Source organism: Rana temporaria, chromosome 8, assembly GCF_905171775.1.
Source record: "Rana temporaria chromosome 8, aRanTem1.1, whole genome shotgun sequence".
In the NCBI taxonomy this organism is placed as follows: Eukaryota; Metazoa; Chordata; class Amphibia; order Anura; family Ranidae; genus Rana; species Rana temporaria.
The window spans coordinates 186,016,906-186,040,101 of record NC_053496.1 but is presented as its reverse complement, the minus strand read 5'-3'; the positions used below and the strand labels follow the sequence as shown (position 1 = coordinate 186,040,101).

At 48.1% G+C, this 23,196-nt stretch overlaps 1 non-coding gene across 1 annotated transcript; it reads right to left on the bottom strand.

The window, feature by feature from the left end:
* Positions 1–195: 195 nt before the first annotated feature.
* On the bottom strand, positions 196–366 carry LOC120912469. Its single transcript, XR_005743070.1, has one exon. It is a non-coding gene; the product is annotated as a U1 spliceosomal RNA (small nuclear RNA).
* Between the last annotated feature and the right edge of the window lie 22,830 nt (positions 367–23,196).

The following is a 23,196-nucleotide window of genomic DNA, read 5'->3' as shown; positions in this document are numbered from 1 at the left end:
CCAGACTAGAACTCGGCAAAAAGACCAAGACCAAGCGCAGCACCCATCCTCACCAGGAGCACCCTTCCAGATGGCTCAGACTCGACCATGGGCCGGCCCCCAGTATCTGTCGGGCAGCACGGCGTAGTCCCTGCTGAAACCATCCTTCCAGGTGCAATGACGTCATTGGATTGCTTCCACCCTCCCCATGTAGGAGGTGCTTCAGCGCTCCGCTGGCAACTGATAAGAACAGATATCACACTCGATCCTAGCCAAAAGGCCGAGAAGGGAATACACCACAATCAGCACAGCCAGAGTGCAATGGCCAAGCCTCGCCCTGGCAGAACCACCTTCATGATCATGGTGTCTCCCCTGCCAGGTAAGTATGAAATGAAAAATCATGTATTGTGGTATAGAGCCAAATCTGCCTGACTGCTCTGCTGCAGCAGAGGTAGACTTATTGCTGCTGGGTACATCTGATAAGGATAGTGAGAGGTGACCAAGATCACCCATTCCACCATTGCCTGAACCTCCTCTGGAAGAATGGGGGCGTCACATGGCTTGCAAGACCACATGGGAAGCTTTTCATCAAGGTAGAGAGGTTCTTACAAGCAAATTTCCCCTAAGAAGTACCTCATAGAAATATTCAGACCTAATTTTGACTAAATACATGCTCAGTTTTGTTGCCAAAATCCCTCATCCCAATCAGTAATATATTTCTCTCCCCCCTTGGTGGGAGTGGAGATAAACCCATCTATAAGGATATACAGTACATACACACACAGCACAAGGCCGTGTTCACATTACGAGACGTTTTTCGCGGCTGTTTGTCTGAGCTCCACAAGATGGTGATTTTGCTTATTTCCCGACAGGAAGTGATGTCAGGTACAGACAGGAAGTTCCGAGTGAGAGGTGAGTTGGGAAGAAGTAGAGAGGAGACATTTGCTGGAAGAGGTAGCAGAGGAGGTAATAAGATCTTATTTTCTATTTACACCCAGTCGTGTCCGTCCTCTTCCTCCATAGTCACTGTGACGTCTTTTATCTCCAGCAGATGATAATACACACATATATAGTGTGGAGACCTAGATTAACCCCTTCAGGTTCAGAACATCTCCCCCACTTACGGGGCCACAACATTCTCTTCATTTCGGTGATGTGTCACCTTTCCCACCTCATCTTTCTATACTAACAGATCATATGACTTTTATTACTAGGGAGGATTGGGCATTTATATATAAGGGGAATCATATTCAACTTTACTTGCTGGTGGATCAAAAGCAAATAAAAAATAAAACAGACTCTACATAAAAAAATGTACTTTTTGATTCGGCAGGCCAAAGGGTAAGAGGTTCTTGGACTGAAAAACAATAGCAAACCCTAAACTGAATGTTCCTCTGTGTGTAATCCCACTGGGGGGCCGTTCTTATGTGATAGAAACCCTCACAGTATCCCCCATACACCCCCATCCTAATATTGTACAACCAGTACAGTCCAGATCATTCTCTCTTATCAATTATTGGTCTACAGGGATTCCTATATAGATCACATGACCAATGAGGATGGAGGAGGACTTGAGTCACGTAACTGAGAGGATACTAAACCTCACCCTGGAGATCATCTACCTGCTGACTGGAGAGGTGAGGAGGATTCTGGGAGGTCACATGACATCACTCTTATCTCTATTAATAATACACAGACCTGACCGGAGAGGTGAGGAAGATTCTGGGAGGTCACATGACATCACTCTTATCTCTATTAATAAAACACAGACCTGACCGGAGAGGTGAGGAGGATCCTGGGAGGTCACATGACATCACTCTTATCTCTATTAATAAAACATAGACCTGACCGGAGAGGTGAGGAGGATTCTGGGAGGTCACACGACATCACTCTTATCTCTATTAATAAAACACAGACCTGACCGGAGGGGTGAGGAGGATTCTGGGAGGTCACACGACATCACTCTTATCTCTATTAATAAAACACAGACCTGACCGGAGAGGTGAGGAAGATTCTGGGAGGTCACAAGACATCACTCTTATCTCTATTAATAAAACACAGACCTGACCGGAGAGGTGAGGAGGATCCTGGGAGGTCACACGACATCACTCTTATCTCTATTAATAAAACACAGACCTGACCGGAGGGGTGAGGAGGATTCTGGGAGGTCACATGACATCACTCTTATCTCTATTAATAAAACACATACCTGACCGGAGAGGTGAGGAGGATTCTGGGAGGTCACATGACATCACTCTTATCTCTATTAATAAAACACAGACCTGACCGGAGAGGTGAGGAGGATTCTGGGAGGTCACATGACATCACTCTTATCTCTATTAATAATACAGACCTGACCGGAGAGGTAAGGAGGATTCTGGGATTCTTTTTTTTTTTTTTTTTTTTTTTTTTAAAGTGTATTTTTGTGCGTGTACTCGAGAGAGGAGCCAGACTGCAGGAGTTGGGAGTAGGCAGGCCTCCCCCAGAGGCAATCTGCCACCTTTCTCCATGCCCCGGGTGGCAATGGCGGGTGTGTGAGGGGGTCCTCCCACACAGCCCGCCCTACCTGCTCCGCTTTGAAGCCCAACGGGGCAGAGGGACTCCCTATAAGGGAGTGAGAGGATTAGCCCGCTCAACCAGCCCCATTAGTCCTTCGCCTCTCTTTTAGAGACCGCGTGGTCAATGTGAGTGTGTTAACCCAATTTAGAGTGCGTGTGTAGGTGTGGTGGTTTTTGTGGGAGGGGGGTGGGCGTACTAAGCACAGGCTTACCTTGCATAGCACACCCACCGGGAGCTGGGCTGAGACCACCAAACTCAATTCACATGAAGCCGAGACCGGGATCCGAACCTCTAGCTGCAGAGGTGAATGGCTTGTCAGCGCAGTGCCTGGGATTCTAACATGATATTCCTATTGGTTCCCCAATACAGAGATTTCCTCTTGTGAAGTCAGGTGATCATATGACCATCACAGTGCCTCCATGTGACTCCCTAAAACCTGAGAGACACAACATGGAGAAGATTCTAGAAGTCACCAAGAAGATGATGGAGCTGCTGACAGGAGAGGTGAGGAGGATTCTGGGAATTCTGGGACATTATTCAGTAACGGACAAGGGATGTGTCTTGATGGTGACTGTATCATGATAAGTATCAGGTTCCTAAGTGGTGTCGTTGTCTATTTCCCTATGTAGGAGTATTTAGAAGGACAGAAGGATCTCTACAAGGACGTCATGATGGACAATCAGCCGCCCCTCACATCACCGGGTAAGAGGAGACTTTATTGTAAAGGAGAGAGCAGTACGGAGGATCCACCTAGATCCCCCATCATCTGATAAACACATAGAAACAATGTATTCAGTCAGTGTGTGTGTTTCCTACAGATGGATCCAGTAATGGGAACCCACCAGAGAGATGTCCCCGTCCTCTGTATTCCCAGGATTCCACACAGGAAGGTCACACCATCCCCCACCATCATCAGGTAAGAGATTGAAAACTATTGGTAGTTATGATTTATACACAAGACCCTTTGTTAAAATTAATGTTTTATTTACTTAGAGTGGAATCCTCAGAGATTATATTATTATTGATGTTAAAAAAGAGTATAAAGAGGAGGATGAGGAGTATGGAGTGATGGAGGAGTTTTCTGAAGGACACAAGGATATGATGGAGCCACCTAATACCAGGAACCCACCAGAGAGATCTCCCCCTCATCTGTATTCCCGGGATTCCACACAGGAAGGTCACACCACCCCCCACCATCATCAGGTAGGTGGAGTTGAGGGTCGGGAACATAAAGTGATTGAACACTCTGACATGTGGAGATGATGTGGGCTAACTCCGCACAGGATCCCATTGCGGACGCCTGCATCGATCACCTGGATGGATTAGGACTACAGCAACTTATATGCGGGCCCACACATGCTTCAGGTCACACACTTGACCTAATTTTCAGACAAAATCTGGAAATAAGCATTTTAGAAAATGAACCATTGCCATGGACAGACCACCATGCAATCAAGTTCACAATCTCCAAAATCCCCCCAGTGTCAAAAGCACCCAAACCGGTGACAATACACTGGGCTAGGTCTCAGAAGAAGCTCCATTCGGAACTCTTCAAATCTACCTTGAGAAACAGAATCAAAACAATCCAGCCTCAGCAAACAGCCGCAGATACACTGGACGCCATAAACGCAGCCTTGCTACACTCAGCCGACTTAGTAGCACCGAAACGCAAATTCGGCAGCCGGAGGAAAAAGTCTGGCTGGTTTAACAACCAGCTATCGCTTCTGAAGCAAGAGCGCAGGAGGGCGGAAGCCGCCTCGAAAAGAAACCCTGCAGAGGATAACCTCATCATCTACAAGGCAATAACAACACGATATCATAAAGAAATCTTCAAAGCCAAGAAACATCATTTTTCTATGGCGATTAACAGTTCCCTAAATCGCCCCCGCGAACTATTCAAAATGGTCACCCAGACCATGAATCCGGGATGTCTTGAAATCCCCAACTCAGACACCCAAGAGTTCTGTAATGAACTATCAGATTTCTTCATTAGCAAAATTGAAAGAATCCGGGAAAGTATTCTGCAAAACGTTACCCACCTTAATCCGGCTGTCAATCAGCCACAAAATTCCCGCAGAAACTTTCTGCAATCAACAAAGTTCACTCTGGAACCTATTTCCAGCGATACCACAAAAAATATCATCGGTGCCTTGCGGAACAGCACATCGCCCAATGATATCATCCCCACTAAACTGTTGAAGGATTGTGCCGACATCCTGGCACCACCCATCACACAGCTTATAAACCAGTCTTTTAAGGAAGGCATAGTGCCATCCATGCTGAAAGAGGGCACAATCCAGCCCATCCTGAAAAAACCGAACCTGGATCCCAAGGACCCAATTCACCGCCGTCCCATAACAGGCCTAAACGTTCTCTCTAAGATAATGGAGAAAGTAGTGGTGCAACAGCATCTAGATACCCATAACCTACTGGATCCATTACAATCAGGCTTCCGTCCTGGACACGGGACAGAAACGGCCTTACTTAAAATATGGGTCGAGGCCGCAGACGAAGGAGAATCTTGTCTCCTGATTCTGCTGGACCTAAGCGCAGCCTTTGACACGGTAGATCACAAACTGCTACTGATGCGACTAGCTTCGGTAGCAGGAGTCGCAGAAGGAGATTTACCATGGTTTTCTTCCTTTCTGGAAAACCGATCACAAACAGTCAAATTGGGTGCCTTCACGTCAGAAAGGCGCACGGTGTCATGTGGAGTCCCCCAAGGATCCCCCCTGTCACCGGTGCTTTTCAACATCTATCTTCGCCCTCTCTTTGACATTATCAGTAGCCAAGAACTACTCTATCACTCTTATGCAGACGATACGCAACTGTACTTGCGCATCGGCAACAAAAAGAATCATCATCCCAGTTTAGAGAAATGTCTCTCTTTGATTGACAACTGGATGACCAACAGCTATCTTAAACTCAACAGTTCTAAAACAGAACTCCTTGTGTTTCAGGCCAGCCGAAAGAGTCAAGTGGTAACAACTTGGACACCACCGCCCATTCTGGGCCAAATCATCAACCCTAGCTCCAAAGTCAAAAGTCTCGGGGTCATCTTCAACACCTTCATGACAATGGACGCACAAATAGGGTCAGTAGTCAGCGGAGCGCACTATCTGTTGCGCCTACTACGCAGACTTATTCCATTTATCCCCAAAGAAGACGTAGCAGTCGTGGTGGGAACAATCGTGAATTCCAGACTGGACTATGCAAATGCCCTTTACCTCGGACTCCCAAAGTACCAAATCTCTCGTCTGCAAGTCGTACAGAATACGGCCGCCAGACTGGTGACTGGGAAAAAAAAATGGGAATCAATCTCACCTTCGTTGAGAACCCTTCACTGGCTGCCAGTAAAGGACAGAATTGCATTTAAAGCACTCTGCCTGACACATAAGTGCATCCATGGGAAGGCTCCGCAATATCTTTGCGACAAGATAGAACCCCACAATTCGAATCGCGTTCTGCGATCCACCGACCAAAATCTGGTCAGGGTACCAAAAACTAAATACAAATCCAAAGGAGAAAGAAGGTTTGCTTTCCAGGGTCCTAGACTATGGAACGCTTTACCAACCAGCATTCGGTTGGAGGAAAACCACCTGACTTTCAGAAGACGGATCAAAACTCTGCTCTTTTGATGTCATGAGTCACAAACAACTAGCGCCCAGAAGCGATTCAGTTCGCATGTGTTGCGCTCTATAAATTTTTCATTCATTCATTCATGTGTGGACTCTACAAGATGATATTTTCTATGTGATCTCACATCATAAATACTTCTATGTTACAGATGTTATTTTCTGCCATTCTGTTGGTTTAGGGTGAAGATCTGATTATCGTAAAAGTTGAGGGTGAAGAAGAAGAGACGTATGTGAGGGATGATCAGCAATATACGGAGGAGGCTGGAATGACGAGGACATTCATAGAGGAGGACACTCCTACAGAGATCAGCACAGGTGACCCATAATATATTCTGATATGGTTTAGACATCCACAGAGAACATCTCCTCACTCATATCTACCTGATCCAGGTAGAATCTTGATGGAAGTGAACTAACCCTCTCAGATATATTGATGATGTTTTTCTATTTTTCCAGGACACGCCATGGAGAAACCCTCAAAGGATCGTCTCACTTTATCTCCAGGTTGTAAAATGGAAGATGAGGACATCACAGGAGATTGTGGAGGAGAAAAGACAATGAGCTCCACTATGGATGGAGGACTTCACAGTGTGGATAGACCATGGAATCCCTCCGACTCTGAGCAACCTCGTACTGTGAGGGATGGGGCTGAAATTCAGGGGAAGAATAATTTTTCCTGTCCAGATTGTGAAGAAAGCTTCAGTTGTGAATTAAGTCTTTCTGTACATCAGAGATCTCACACTGGGGAGGAGATTCATTCCTGTTCTGAGTGCGGGAAATATTTTTTTTATAAATCAGAACTGCTCATACATCAGAGATCTCACACGGGTGAAAAGCCGCATTCCTGTCCTGAGTGCGGGAAAGGTTTTTCACAGAAGTCCGGCCTATCCAGACATCAGAGATTGCACACTGGCGAGAAGCCATTTTCTTGCCGTGACTGTGGGAAAGGTTTTCCACGAAAATCGGACCTTGTTATACATCAGAGATCTCACACAGGTGAGAAGCCGTATGCCTGTCCTGAGTGCGGGAAATGTTTTTCACAGAAGTACAATCTTAACACACATCAGAGGTCTCACACGGGTGAGAAGCCGTTTCCCTGTCCTGTGTGTGGAAAATGTTTTTCGCGAAAGTTCATTCTTGCGGAACATCAGATATGTCACATGCGGAAAAAACGTTTTTTCTGCCCTGACTGCGGGAAACGTCCACAGAGATCCGAACTTGTCAAACATCTAAGATCTCAAACAGGGGAGCAGCCATATTCCTGCTCTGAGTGCGGGAAATGTTTTATTGCAGGCTTTATGTCTTACCAAACATCGGAGAATCCACACAACCCTCAAGGTGAATTAGAGTCCCAAATGCAGGAAATGTCTTCTGTATGAATCTTATTTCGAAATAAGAGCTCTTAAAGAGAAGAAGTACTTCATGACGTACGAGGTGGTATCAAAACATTTCGAGACTACTTTGGTAACACGCCAACAGATGGTAGAATAGGGCCCCAGGTTACCTACCCCAGGTCTAAACCATTAAGCAACTTGTGCTTGACACGCTTCGAAAAGAAGACTTCCAGTTTACATCCCAGAAGTAGCAGGAACACTAAGAGTGCTGTATTGCTGTGCAAGGGGACATCACTGGAAGCCAACAAGAGATAAGGAAGACCTTCAATGAGCTCAACTTCCAAAAAAATTTAAACCAGGGGTAGGCAACCTGGGTTCCTCCAGCTGTTGCAGAACTACAAGTCCTATCGTGCCTCCTGGAGTAATTGTAACTGCCAGCTTTGCAATGCCTCATGGGAAATTTTGTTCCACAACAGCTGAAGGGCCCCAGGTTGCCTACCCCTGGTCTAAACCATTCGGCAACTTGTGCTTGACACGCTTCAAAAAGAAGATTTCCAGGACACATTCCAGAAGTGTCTGGAATGCTAAGAGTGCTGTATTTCTGTGCAAGGGGACATTACCAGAAGATGACGAAAGATCAGGAAGACCTTCAATGAGCTCAACCCCCGAAAAGGTCCAAAGATTTTGTCAACTTGTGCTTGACACGCTTTGAAAAGAAGACTTCCAGGGCACATTCCAGAAGTGGCAGGAACACTAAGAGCGCTGTATTGCTGTGCAAGGGGACATCACTGGAAGATAACGAGAGATCAGGAAGACTTTCAACAAGCTCAACCTCCAAAAATGTCTAAACCATTCGGCAACCTGTGTGTGACACGCTTTAAAAAGACGACTTCCAGGACACGTTCCAGAAGTGGAGGGAGCGCTGTATTGCTGTGCAAGGGGGACATCACTGGAAGATGACGAGAGATCAGGAAGACCTTCAACGATCTCAACCCGCAAAAATGTCCAAAGCATTCGGCAACTTGTGCTTGACACGATTCGAAAATAAGACTTCCAGGGCACATTCCAGAAGAGGCAGGAATGATGGGAGCACTGCATTGCTGTGCAGGAGGTGATAGGTGTAAACGTAGATCAATAAAGTTGCTAGTCCCGAAACTTTTTGATACCACTTCAGAAAACAATGGCTGAGCGCTCCTCTGATCTTTTTGTAATCAGCACTTCATAAGGGAACCCGAGTTCACCAAAGACATCAAAATTCACATCATTCTGTATGGCTTACTCCGCTAGTAGAGAGATATAGACAGGGCTGACTTTAACGCAGGGCAAAAGGGCCCAGTCATTGTTGTGAGGCAGCTGTCCCTTGAGCCTGCACTGCCTGAGAATAGGTGATAAGTGGATTTGGGAGGGCCCAAGAAAATGTTTGCCCAGGTTCCAATCAATATTAAAGATGGCCCTGGAGATAGGGGCTGTGATGCAGATTCGTTGAGACCTCCCTGCACTGTAGTCTGATCTCCTCTGCTCTTCAGTGAAGAATCCAAAGGAAAGAACTACGATAAAAGAGGAGCTAGATGCGGCTTATGGATGAAAAGCTGGGCAGATCAGTCCACACTAAAGTACCGAAAATCTGAATGCAGTAGTTGTGTTATCGGCTATCTCAGGCAGCCACTTTTGCTTGGAGAGTGCCACCTGCTGGATGAAATTGAAAAATAGGACTTTTTGTTGTGCATTACTTAATACAGTGGAACCTGGGATTGCGAGTAACGCGGTTAACGAGCGTTTTCGCAATACGAGCACTGTATTTTAAAAAACCCTAACTTGGTTTGCGAGCGTTGTCTCGCAAAACGAGCAGGATTCAGGCCAAAGCGGTGTGCAGTACCGCGTTTGGCCTGAGGTGGAGGACGTCAAAGCCGAATGGCGCCGTTCGGAAAGACACGGAAATTCTCAGTTCCCGAGTCTTTCCAAGGCCAGCCGAGCTGTCCTTGGGTCTTTCCAGCCATTTCCGACATTCTCTGGCGCCCTCTCACCTCTGGCCGCATGCAGTATTGCATGCCATTAAAGTCAATGCGGAACAAATTATTTTAGTTTCCATTGACTTTAATTAGGAAACTCGCTTTGATATGCGAGTACCCTGGATTACGAGCATTCTCCTCAAACGGATTATGCTCGTAATCCAAGGTTCCACTGTACTTAATATTTGCCTTATAATAATGCAGATTTATTAACAAATTATGACATACTGTACATACTAAACATATCTCATTCTTTGTGATTTGATTAATAAATGTCTACCTTCAGATTTTTAGAGGTTTCTTTCTTGTCTTTTATTATTTTTATAACATTTAGAATGTATTTGGAAAAGAAAGAATGGACTTTGATGGCACCACACAATTTACACCTAGCCGACCCGCCATAGTTTTACGTAGAATACCGGGGGTTATGGCAGCTACATTCTCAAACAGCGGGCGGTCCGCTTTCAGATAAATGTGGTCTCTGCGGCGGATTCGCCGCAAGATCACTTTTATCAGGGGTGGTTGAGGGGCCTGTTTGCCTCCCGCCGCGCTCCGGTCATCTCTGCCGCTTACTAGAGCCGTCGGTAGCGCCGGAGACGGTCAGGTCCTCTCCCCTCTGAGACTTGGAGCCGAGTGAGGGAAAGATGGCCACCACCCCGCTCCATAACATTGGATGAAGGAAGCGACGTCAAACGTCACTTCCACCCAATGGTCTTAAAGGGGGGTTATTTATTTATTTTTTTGAAAAAAAAAATATACATTATTTTTCTTTATTTTCTTTTTTTATTGCATTTTTGTGTAAATATGAGATCTGAGGTGTTTTTGACCTTTTAAGAGGTCCTGTCATGCTTTTTGTCCATTGCAAGGGATGTTCACATTCCTTATACAGTAGAACCTTGGTTTACGAGTAACGCGATTAACGAGCATTTTGAATAACAAGCAACCTGACTCGGTTTGTGGAATAAAATAAGCCCCATAGTTGGTGCCAGTGGGATAAAATAAGCCCTACGGTTAGTGTCATTGGGATAAAATAAGCCCCATTGATAGTTGGTGCTGATACTTACCTGATCGCTGCGGCGCTGCCTCTCTGCTGATGTCGGAGTTCTAATTTCACTGTTAGAAAGTAGATCGCTCCACCCAACAGTCTGCTATGACTGCAGCGCCTGGTGATGGAACCCTGAAAGCGTTCCAGTCATCGTCACTCTACACAGAGTCCTGGAACCTGCTGGATCAGGACTTGATTGGACAGTAGACTGAATCCCGGGACTGTCCTGCAGCATTCGAGACACTGGGCAACAATGACTAAGGCCTCGTACACACGATAGGATAGCCAGAGGACAACGGTCTGAAGGACCGTTTTCATCAGTCAAAACTGATCGTGTGTGGGCCCCATAGGTTATTTAACCTTTGGTTAAAAAAATAGGAACTTGCTTTAAAATGTAACCGATGGACACCTAACAGATAGGTCAAAACCGATCGTTAGTATGCAAAAGCATTGGTTAAAAACCCACGCATGCTCAGAATCAAGTCAACGTATGCTTGGAAGCATTGAACTTCTTTTTTTTTCAGCACGTAGTTGTGTTTTACGTCACCGCGTTCTGACACGATCGGTTATTTAACCTATGGTGTGTAGGCGTGACGGACCATCAGTCAGCTTCAGACCAATGTCCTCGGGCTATCCTATCGTGTGTACGAGGCCTTAGGGCAGGTATATGCAATTAGTGGACCTCCAGCTGTTGCAAAACTACAAGTCCCATTATGCCTCTGCCTCTGGGTGTCATGCTTGCGGCTGTCAGAGTGTTGCTATGCCTCATGGGATTTGTAGTTCTGCAACAGCTGGAGGTCCGCTAATTGCATATCCCTGCCTTAGGGTGTTCACACTACGTGATGTTTCTCGGGGCTGCAGTTCCTCTGAGCTCCACAAGATGGCGATCTCACATCTACCTAGACAGGAAGTCTCTTTGGAAGACAGGAAGTGATGTCAGGACGCAGAGGAAGTGATGGGAGGTATAAATATGAATTTCCGGGTGAGAGGTGAAGCGGGAGGAAGTAGAGAGGAGACATTGTTGGAAGTTGCAGCAGAGGAGGTAATAAGATCTTATTGTCTATTTACACCCAAGGACCCCCCCCCCCCCCCCCCTCGTCATGTATGTCCTCTTCTTCCATAGTCACTGTGCTTATCTCTAGTTAGCAGCTATGTTTCCATATTAGGTTAATGATATTGAGCATCCCCACCCCTTTGTTGCCATTAGGGTTGCCACTTTTTCCTCAAGCAAAACCCGAACATTTTAGAGGCGCACAGTAATTGTTTTTTTTTCTTCTAGTATACACTATTGGATTGTAACAAACCTGGGACACCTTTGGACAGTGGCGTAGAGTGGGTTGTCAGCACCTGGGGCAAGGCAAGTAATTTGCGCCCCCTCACCCGTGGACTTTTAGCACTCCGCGAGTCCGGAGAAGGAGGAGCCCCCGCGCTCCACCATATTCAGTCTCTGGCGCCCTGTGATTGAACATATGGGGTCATGTGCGGAGGCGGGATTCCAGGAACGATCGTGGACAGGCCAGCCCCGCCACACATAACCGCATACACCCAATCACAGGGCGCCGGAGACTCAACATGGCGGCCAGAGCGTGGGGACACAGGAAATTAGGAGGAGGCAGCCAGTAGTGGCACACACTGGCGTGGAATTTCGCCCCCCTAAATGTTTTGCCCGGGGCCACGGCCCCCTCCGCACCCACCCCCACTCTACGCCACTGCCTTTAAGCAATCCAAAGAGAATAATAATGTGGCGCACATAGTGCCCCTTCACTGTGATGTCAGGTCCTGTTCCGAGCCACATTACCGTTTAGGTTTCAGGTGGACTAAAACCTGGACACATGAGTCAAAACCTGGACTGTCCAGGTGACAACCATCCATCCTCATTCACCTTCATCTTCAGTTACTCCATCACCCCCGACCCAACATCACATTCCCCTTGTACAGAGACAACAACTTCCACTGCATTCAGTGAGAGGAAAGGAGGAGGCTAATGCTTTTCTACCTCCAGCAGAGAAGAGACATTAGAGGAATGCAGGGTGATAGTGCGAAGCATCGGGAGAAATGTCCTTTTATAACTCACGCTCTACTCTCCTCAGTTGTCCCTCCTTTTAGTCTGATGTATAGACCGCTACATGAGCAAATTTACACTGGAGGCAGCCTGACTTCAACCCCTCGTACATCCCCATCCTAATATTGTCCAACCAGTACTGTGCAGGTCATTTTCTGGTACCAATTATTGTTCTACAGGAAACCGGTATAGATCACATGACCAATGAGAATGGAGGGGGACCAAAGTCACATGACTGAGAGGATACTAAACCTGTATCATGATAAATATGAGGTTCCTAAGTAGTGTCACTGTATATTTTCCTTTGTAGGATTATTTAGAAGGACACAAGGATCTCTACAAGGACGTCATGATGGACAATCAGCCGCCCCTCACATCACCGGGTAAGAGGAGACTTTATTGTAAAGGAGAGAGCAGTACGGAGGCTCCACCTAGATCCCCCATCATCTGATAAACACATAGAAACAATGTATTCAGTCAGTGTGTGTGTTTCCTACAGATGGATCCAGTAATGGGAACCCACCAGAGAGATGTCCCCGTCCTCTGTATTCCCGGGATTCCACACAGGTCATTATTAAAGAAGAGATAAAAGAGGAGGATGATGAGGATGGGGTGATGGAGGAGTTTCCAAAAAGACACAAAGAGCTGTACCAGGACACCATGAGGGAGTCATCCAGGAACCCATCAGAGAGATGTCCCCGTCCTCTGTATTCCCGGGATTCCACACAGGAAGGTCACACCATCCCCCACCATCATCAGGTAGATGAGGAACAATTATTGGTAGTTCTGATTTATACACAGCATGTTTATTATAATGAATGTTTTATTATATATTCAGAGTGGAAACCTCGGGGATGATAATATTGATGTAAAAGAAGAGTATACAGAGGAGGATGAGGAGTATGGAGTGATGGAGACATTTTCAGAAGGACACAAGGATATGATGGAGCCACCTAATACCAGGAACCCCCCAGAGAGATGTCCCCGTCCTCTGTATTCCTGGGATTCCACACAGGAAGGTCACACCATCCCCCACCATCATCAGGTAGATGAGGAACAATCACTGATAGTATCATTAGGATCTGTACATTATCTGCATTGTTACCATTGATGTCATTTTTATTCTATATTCAGAGTGGAAACCTGAGAGATCCTAAAGTTGAGGTTAAAGAAGAGATAAAAGAGGAGGATGAGGAGTATGGAATTATGAAGGCGTTTTCTGAAGGACACAATGATCTCTATAAGGATATCACGATGGAGCCACCTAATAATAGAAACCTGCCAGAGAGATCTCCTCATAGTCTGCATTCCCAGGATTCCACACAGGAAGATCACAACTACTCTCAAGATGTTCAGGTATCAAATAAACCATCATTGGTAGTTCTGATTTATACCCAAGCTTGTTTGTTTCAATAATTGTTTTATTATATATTCAGACTGGAAACCTCGGGGATGATAATATTGTTGTCAAGGAAGAGTCCAAAGAGGAGGTCGAAAAGTATGGAGTGATGGAGGGGTTTTCAGATGGCTACAAGGATGTTATGATGGAGCCACCTGGTAACATAAACCTCCCAGAGAGATGCCCCCCTCCTCTGTATTCCACACAGGAAGGTCACACCATCCCCCACCATCATCAGGTAGGTGGAGTTGAGGGTCGGGAACATAAAGTGATTGAACACTCTGACATGTGGAGATGATGTGTGGACTCTACAAGATGATATTTTCTATGTGATCTCACATCATAAATACTTCTATGTTACAGATGTTATCTTCTGTCATTCTGCTGGTTTCGGGTGAAGGTATTATAAATGTAAAAGTTGGAAGTGAATTAGAAGAGACGTATGTGAGGGATGATCAGCAATATACGGAGGAGGCTGGAATGACGAGGACATTCAAAGAGGAGGACACTCCTACAGAGATCAGCACAGGTGAGCTGTAATAGGTTGGTCCCTCTTCTATGAGCAGACGTAGAGCGAAGTGTTAACATAAAACTATATTAACAGTCTTGTGGGGATGAAAAGTAGGGAGAAACACTTATCTTTCCAGGAGAAAATACTGCAGTAAGCTCCCTCCAGTGCTGCATATCACCAGAAGCCTAGGTCACTTGTTCTATGGTAAAGGGTCTTCAAGCCGGTGTCTTGTCGATCTGGTTCCCCTATCGAGATGGTTCCCTGCCTGACTGCGCAGGCGAGGATGAAGCCCACGGAAATCACCGAACATCAGGCGGCATCCAGGCTCGTTCCTTAACATCCCTGTGGATTGGAGGATGTTAAAAAAAGAGCCAGGAGGCCGACTGGCCACTTACCTCAAATTCCACGTCGCCCTGGAGGTTCTGTGATTTCCGTCGGCAAGGATTGCACCTGCAGTCAAGACAGGAACCATATCGATAGGAGATCACCGGAACTTTGACCCTCTTGTCTATCAGAGATCACATGACCCAGTGCCTAGGCTTGTGGTTGAGTCTCCATTGGTTCCTGCTCTTCTGACAAGGCTGTGTAAATGTAGACGTGATCTGGGAGGAGGACCAAAGGTTCTTTGATGGGGGGAAGAGTCCCAGCTGGTTGGGACCTCCACAGAGAACATCTCCTCACTCATATCTCCCTGATCCAGATGGAATCTTGATGGAAGTGAACTAACCCTCTCATATCTATTGATGATGTTTTTCTATTTTTCCAGGACACGCCATGGAGAAACCCTCAAAGGATCGTCTCACTTTATCTCCAGGTTGTAAAATGGAAGATGAGGACATCACAGGAGATTGTGGAGGAGAAAAGACAATGAGATCCACTATGGATGGAGGACTTCACAGTGTGGATAGACCACGGAATCCCTCTGACTCTGAGCAACCTCGTACTGTGGGGGATGTTGTCGGAGTTCAGGGGGTAAAGACATTTTCCTGTCCTGAATGTGAGGAAAGTTTTAGCTCTGAGTCAAGTCTTGGTATACATCGTAGAACTCACATGGGAGGGAATGTGTATTCTTGCTCTGAGTGCGGGAAATGTTATACACAACAAGCAGATCTTGTGAACCATCAAAAATCTCACACTGGGGAGAAGCCGCATTCCGGTCCTGTGTGGGGGAAGTGTTTTCCAGAAAATTACGATGTTTACGTCCATCCTAGTACTCACACTGGGAAGAAGATGTACACCTGCGCTGAGTGCGGGAAATGTTATCTACGGAAAGCTGAATTTGACAGACATCAAACTTCTCACACAGGAGAGAGGCCGTATTCCTGTCCTGAGTGCGGGAAGGCTTTTCCGCTGAAATCTACACTTATCAGACATGTGAAATCCCACACAGGTGTGAGGCCGTATACCTGTTCTGAGTGTGGGAAATCTTTCCCAGAGAGGTCCCGTCTTTACAGACATCATAAAACTCACAAAGGGCAGAAGCAATAATTCTTCCTTCTGTGCGGGAAATCAGAACTTGCCCGCACATCAAAGATTTTATATGGGGAGAGTCCATATTCCCATCCCGGGTGTGGGCAGTGTTCTCTGCTGAAATCCACACTTGTCAAACATCATCAATCAATCAATCCTGTCCTGAGTGCGGGAAATGATTTTCATAGAGGTCTTGTCTTTACTGACATCAGAGGACTCACACAGGCAGAAGCCGTATTCCTGGGCCTATTCTTAACCACTTCAGCCGCGGACCATTTGGCTGGCCACTTATTGCGATTCGGCACTGCGTCGCTTTAACTGACAATTGCGCGGTCGTGCGACGTGGCTCCCAAACAAAATTGACGTCCTTTTTTCCCCACAAATAGAGCTTTCTTTTGGTGGTATTTGATCACCTCTGCGAGTTTTATTTTTTGCGCTATAAACAAAAATAGAGCGACAGTTTTGAAAAAAATGCAATATTTTTTACTTTTTGCTATAATAAATATCCCCCAAAAATATATAAAAAAGCAAATTTTTTCCTCAGTTTAGGCCAATACATATTCTTCTACATATTTTTGGTTAAAAAAAAAATCGCAATAAGCGTTTGGTTTGCGCAAAAGTTATAGCGTCTACAAAATAGGGGATAGTTTTATGGCATTTTTATTATAATTTTTTTACTAGTTATGGCGGCGATCTGTGATTTTTATTGGTACTGCGACTTTGCGGCGGACACATCGAACACTTTTTACACATTTATGGGACCATTGTCGTTTATACAGCGATCAGGGCTATAAAAATGCACTGATTACTGTGAAAATCACGCTGGCAGTGAAGAGGGTGCTGAAGGGGTTAAGTGTGTCCTAGGGAGTGATTCTAACTGTAAGGCCCTGTACACACGATCAGTCCAAACTGATGAAAACGGACTGAAGTTCAGTTTCATCGGTTCACCGATGAAGCAGACTGATTGTCTGTTGTGTCTACACACCTTGGCCGCGATTCAGATACATTGTCGTATCTTTAGTGCGGCGTAGCGCATCTCATATGCGCTACGCCGATGTAACATAGGCAAGTACTGTATTCAGAAAGCACTTGCTCCAAAAGTTACGTTGGCGTAGCGAAAATGGGCCGGCGTAAGCCCGCCTAATTCAAAGTAGGCTGGTAGGGGGTGTGTTGTATTGAAATGAATTGTGACCCCATGTAAATGAAGCGCCGATCGTACGGCGCATGCGCGCGCATGCTCAGTATCACATCGAATTTACTCCCTAAGATACGCCGGCTCAATGCCTGTGACGTGAACGTAACCTACGCCCAGCCCCATTCACGTACGACTTAAGTAAACAACGTAAAAATATACGCTTGTTCCGACGTCCATACTTTGCATTACCTGCGCCTCATATAGCAGGGGTAACTTTACGCCGGACGTAAGCCTTACGTAAACGGCGTAGCTAAATCAGACGGGCGCAAGTATGTTCGTGAATTGGTGTATCTAGGTCATTTGCATATTCGACGCGTAAATCTACGGAAGCGCCCCTTGCGGCCAGTGTAAATATGCACCCAAGATACGATGGCATAAGAGACTTACGCCGGTCGTATCTTGGCCAAATTCTGGCGTAACTGCCTTTCTGAATAAGCGCATAGATACGACGGCGCTCATTTGGACTTACGAGGGCGTATCTGGAGATACGCCGTCGTAAGTCCTTTCTGAATCTGGGCCCATCAGTTCAAAAACCGATCGAGTCCAACGCGGTGATGTAAAACACAACGACGTGCAGAGAAAAATGAAGTTCAATGCTTCCATGCATGCGTCGATTTGATTCTGAGCATGCCCGGGTTTGAAACCGATGCTTTTGCGTACTAACCATCAGTTTTGACCTATCGGTCAGGCGTCCATCGGTCCAATTTTAAAGCAAGTTCTCTGTTTTTGGACTGAAGGACAACAGACTGATGGGGCCTACACACGGTCGGTTTGGACCGATGAAACTGAACTTCAGTCCGTTTTCATCGGTTTGGACTGATCGTGTGTACGAGGCCTTAGGGGCGTGACTACGAGTGACACATCACCGATCCCTGTTCCCGATGAGAGGGAGCATTCTTGTCCTGAGTGATGTTTTTCCACATAAGACCCATCTTTCCAGCCTTCAAAAATCCTACACAAGCCCTCAAGATGTATTTAGCCTCCCAAACTCAAAAATTGTCTTCTATATATATATATATAAAAAAGTAATGCTGTTAATTGGATTTTGAATGGATTCGTTGGAACTTATATGATTGATGGATTAATGAAATTGTTTATTTCTCTGTATGTATGACAACTGAAATAAAGAAAATAAAAAAGCTAAGACTGGGACACTGGGGCCCACCATAGGAAGTTCAGTTTTACGACCCCGCCTTTCAGACCTTTTCCAACACGACACAAAAACAATGTTCTTTCAACAACATTGCCTTTTTTTTCTTACTCACTGGAGTCTGGGGTTTCTGTAGGTCAGGCTGGAGTGCTCTACAGATCAGATCTCTGGTACCTGCCCCTGGTTCTAGAAGCTTGGAGAATTTTCTAAAAGCTAGTGGATGGATCCAAAACAGAACTCCTCTTTCTCCACGCAAGCCGAAAGAAAAACTCTAGGACTACATGCACACCACCCACCATCCTTGGACAAAGCATCACCCCAAGCACCAAAGTCAAAAGCCTCAGAGTCATCTTTGGCTCAGACATGACTATAGATGCACAAATAGGATCAGTGGTCAGCGGATCTCACTATTTTCTCCGCCTGCTGCCTAGACTCATCCCGGAAGAGGACATAGCAGTAGTAGTTGGAACAATCATCAATTCCCGACTCGAATACGCAAACTCCCTCTACCTCAGACTTCCCAAATACCAGATTTTGCGTATACAAGTCGTCCAGAACACAGCAGCCAGACTGGTAACGGGGGAAAAAAAACTGGAAATCAATCACCCCGTCCCTGAGGACCCTCCATTGGCTAGCCGTGAAGGATCGGGTTACATTCAAGCCTCACTTACAAATGCACACAAGGAAACGCTCCTCAATACCTATGCGAGAAAATAAAACACTACACCCCCTAGTCGCACCCTCCAGTCAAGTAACCAAAACCTCCTCCACATCCCCAAGAACCGCTACAAATCTAAAGGAAAGGGAAGATTGGCAGTCCAAGGACCACGGCTATGGAACGCTCTACCCACAGACATCCGCATGGAAGAAAACCATCGGGCCTTCAGGAAAAAACGTAAGACTCACCTCGTCTAAAAACACAGGACGACACTGGATGCGATTTAGTTCGCATTTGTAGGGCTATACAAGTTACTCACTCTGAAGGTCCTCATCTGCATAGTTATGGGAATCAATCTGGCCAATGCCCTGGCAGGGTGACTGGGTCAGCCCATAAATGTTGTGAAGCCTTGCCGGCAGAGGAGTCAGGTGGAAGATGGAGTGAGGGAGCTGTGTCGTGTAGTCTGGGAGGGGACCCTGGGGCTGGTGGCTCTGCCTCCATGCTGGAGCTGAGGAAGGAAGGAACCCTAATGCCGTGTACAGACGATCAGACATTCTGACAACAAAACCATAAGCATATATTCTTCCCCTGGATCCAGCAGGTAAGGGTAAGGTCCTCACCCACCAAGCCACCCAATGACACTGTATCCTCCTCCCCTTGTGGATTCAGTAGGTGGGGCTAAAGTCCCGACCCACCAAGCCACCCAATGACATTGTATCTTCCTCCCCTTGTGGATTCAGCAGATGGGGCTAAAGTCCCGAGCCACCAATCCACCCAATGACATTGTATCTTCCTCCCCTTGTGGATTCAGCAGGTATCAAAGTTCTGTCTGGCTGACTGCTAGGAGAGAGTAGAAGGGGTGTCACTGCTGGTCGAGTCCCTCTAGGAGAGAGAACGGAAGGGTGTCGCTGCCGGTTGAGTCCCTCTAGGAGAGAGGAGGAGGGGGTGTCACTGCTGGTTGGGTCCCTCTAGAAGAGAGGAGGGGGTGTCGCTGCCGGTTGAGTCCCTCTAGGAGAGAGGAGGAGGGGGTGTCACTGCTGGTTGGGTCCCTCTAGAAGAGAGGAGGGGGTGTCGCTGCCGGTTGAGTCCCTCTAGGAGAGAGGAGGAGGGGGTGTCACTGCCGGTTGGGTCCCTCTAGGAGAGAGAAGGAGGGGGTGTCACTGCTGGTTGGGTTCCTCTAGGAGAGCGAAGGAGGGGGTGTCAGTGCTCGTTGGGTTCCTCTAGGAGAGAGAAAAAGGGGTGTCACTGCCAGTTGGGTCCCTCTAAGAGAGAGAAGGAGGGGGTGTCAGTGCTCATTGGGTTCCTCTAGGAGAGAGAAGAAGGAGGGGGTGTCACTGCTGGTTGGGTCCCTTTAGGAGAGAGAAGGAGGGGGTGTCACTGCTGGTTGGGTTCCTCTAGGAGAGAGAAGAAGGGGTGTCACTGCTGGTTGGGTCCCTCTAGAAGAAAGAAGGAGGGGGTGTCACTGCTGGTTGGGTCCCTCTAGGAGAGAGAAGGAGGGGGTGTCAATGCCGGTTGGGTCCCTCTAGGAGAGAGAAGGAGGGGGTGTCACTGCTGGTTGGGTCCCTCTAGGAGAGAGAAGGAGGGGGTGTCACTGCTGGTTGGGTCCCTCTAGGAGAGAGAAGGAGGGGGTGTCACTGCTGGTTGGGTCCCTCTAGGAGAGAGAAGAAGGGGTGTCACTGCTGGTTGGGTCCCTCTAGGAGAGAGAAGGAGGGGGTGTCAATGCCGGTTGGGTCCCTCTAGGAGAGAGAAGGAGGGGGTGTCCTTGCTGGTTGGGTCCCTCTAGGAGAGAGAAGGAGGGGGTGTCACTGCTGGTTGGGTCCCTCTAGGAGAGAGAAGGAGGGGGTGTCAATGCCGGTTGGGTCCCTCTAGGAGAGAGAAGGAGGGGGTGTCACTGCTGGTTGGGTCCCTCTAGGAGAGAGAAGGAGGGGGTGTCACTGCTGGTTGGGTCCCTCTAGGAGAGAGAAGGAGGGGGTGTCACTGCTGGTTGGGTCCCTCTAGGAGAGAGAAGAAGGGGTGTCACTGCTGGTTGGGTCCCTCTAGGAGAGAGAAGGAGGGGGTGTCAATGCCGGTTGGGTCCCTCTAGGAGAGAGAAGGAGGGGGTGTCCTTGCTGGTTGGGTCCCTCTAGGAGAGAGAAGGAGGGGGTGTCACTGCTGGTTGGGTCCCTCTAGGAGAGAGAAGGAGGGGGTGTCACTGCTGGTTGGGTCCCTCTAGGAGAGAGAAGGAGGGGGTGTCACTGCTGGTTGGGTCCCTCTAGAAGAAAGAAGGAGGGGGTGTCACTGCTGGTTTGGTCCCTCTAGGAGAAAGGAGGGGGTGTCACTGCTGGTTGGGTCCCTCTAGGAGAGAGAAGGAGGGGTGTCACTGCTGGTTGGGTCCCTCTAGGATAGAGAAGGAGGGGGTGTCACTGCTGGTTGGGTTCCTCTAGGAGAGAGAAGAAGGGGTGTCACTGCTGGTTGGGTCCCTCTAGAAGAAAGAAGGAGGGGGTGTCACTGCTGGTTGGGTCCCTCTAGGAGAGAGAAGGAGGGGGTGTCAATGCCGGTTGGGTCCCTCTAAGAGAGAGAAGGAGGGGGTGTCACTGCTGGTTGGGTCCCTCTAGGAGAGAGAAGGAGGGGGTGTCACTGCTGGTTGGGTTCCTCTAGGAGAGAGAAGGAGGGGGTGTCAATGCCGGTTGGGTCCCTCTAGGAGAGAGAAGGAGGGGGTGTCACTGCTGGTTGGGTCCCTCTAGGAGAGAGAAGGAGGGGGTGTCACTGCTGGTTGGGTCCCTCTAGGAGAGAGAAGGAGGGGGTGTCACTGCTGGTTGGGTCCCTCTAGGAGAAAGGAGGGGGTGTCACTGCTGGTTGGGTCCCTCTAGGAGAGAGAAGGAGGGGTGTCACTGCTGGTTGGGTCCCTCTAGGATAGAGAAGGAGGGGGTGTCACGGCTGGTTGGGTTCCTCTAGGAGAGAGAAGAAGGGGTGTCACTGCTGGTTGGGTCCCTCTAGAAGAAAGAAGGAGGGGGTGTCACTGCTGGTTGGGTCCCTCTAGGAGAGAGAAGGAGGGGGTGTCAATGCCGGTTGGGTCCCTCTAGGAGAGAGAAGGAGGGGGTGTCACTGCTGGTTGGGTCCCTCTAGGAGAGAGAAGGAGGGGGTGTCACTGCTGGTTGGGTCCCTCTAGGAGAGAGAAGGAAGGGGTGTCACTGCTGGTTGGGTCCCTCTAGGAGAGAGAAGGAGGGGGTGTCACTGATGGTCGGGTCCCTCTAGGAGAGAGAAGGAGGGGGTGTCACTGCTGGTTGGGTCCCTCTAGGAGAGAGAAGGAGGGGGTGTCACTGCTGGTTGGGTCCCTCTAGGAGAGAGAAGGAGGGGGTGTCACTGCTGGTTGGGTCCCTCTAGGAGAGAGAAGGAGGGGGTGTCAATGCCGGTTGGGTCCCTCTAGGAGAGAGAAGGAGGGGGTGTCACTGCTGGTTGGGTCCCTCTAGGAGAGAGAAGGAGGGGGTGTCACTGCTGGTTGGGTCCCTCTAGAAGAAAGAAGGAGGGGGTGTCACTGCTGGTTTGGTCCCTCTAGGAGAGAGAAGGAGGGGGTGTCACTGCTGGTTGGGTCCCTCTAGGAGAGAGAAGGGGGGAGTGTCACTGCTGGTTGGGTCCCTCTAGAAGAGAGAAGGAGGGGGTGTCACTGCTGGTTGGGTCCCTCTAGGAGAGAGAAGGAGGGGGTGTCACTGCTGGTTAGGTCCCTCTAGGAGAGAGAAGGAGGGGGTGTCACTGCTGGTGGGGTCCCTCTAGAAGAGAGAAGGAGGGGGTGTCACTGCTGGTTGGGTCCCTCTAGGAGAGAGAAGGAGGGGGTGTCACTGCTGGTTGGGTCCCTCTAGGAGAGAGAAGGAGGGGGTGTCACTGCTGGTTGGGTCCCTCTAGAAGAAAGAAGGAAGGGTGTCACTGTTGGTTGGGTCCCTCTAGGAGAGAGAAGGAGGGGGTCTCTGCTGGTTGGGTTCCTCTAGGAGAGAGAAGGAGGGGGTGTCACTGCTGGTTGGGTCCCTCTAGGAGAGAGAAGGAGGGGGTGTCACTGCTGGTTGGGTCCCTCTAGGAGAGAGAAGGAGGGGGTGTCACTGCTGGTTGGGTCCCTCTAGGAGAGAGAAGGGGGGAGTGTCACTGCTGGTTGGGTCCCTCTAGAAGAGAGAAGGAGGGGTGTCACTGCTGGTTGGGTCCCTCTAGGAGAGAGAAGG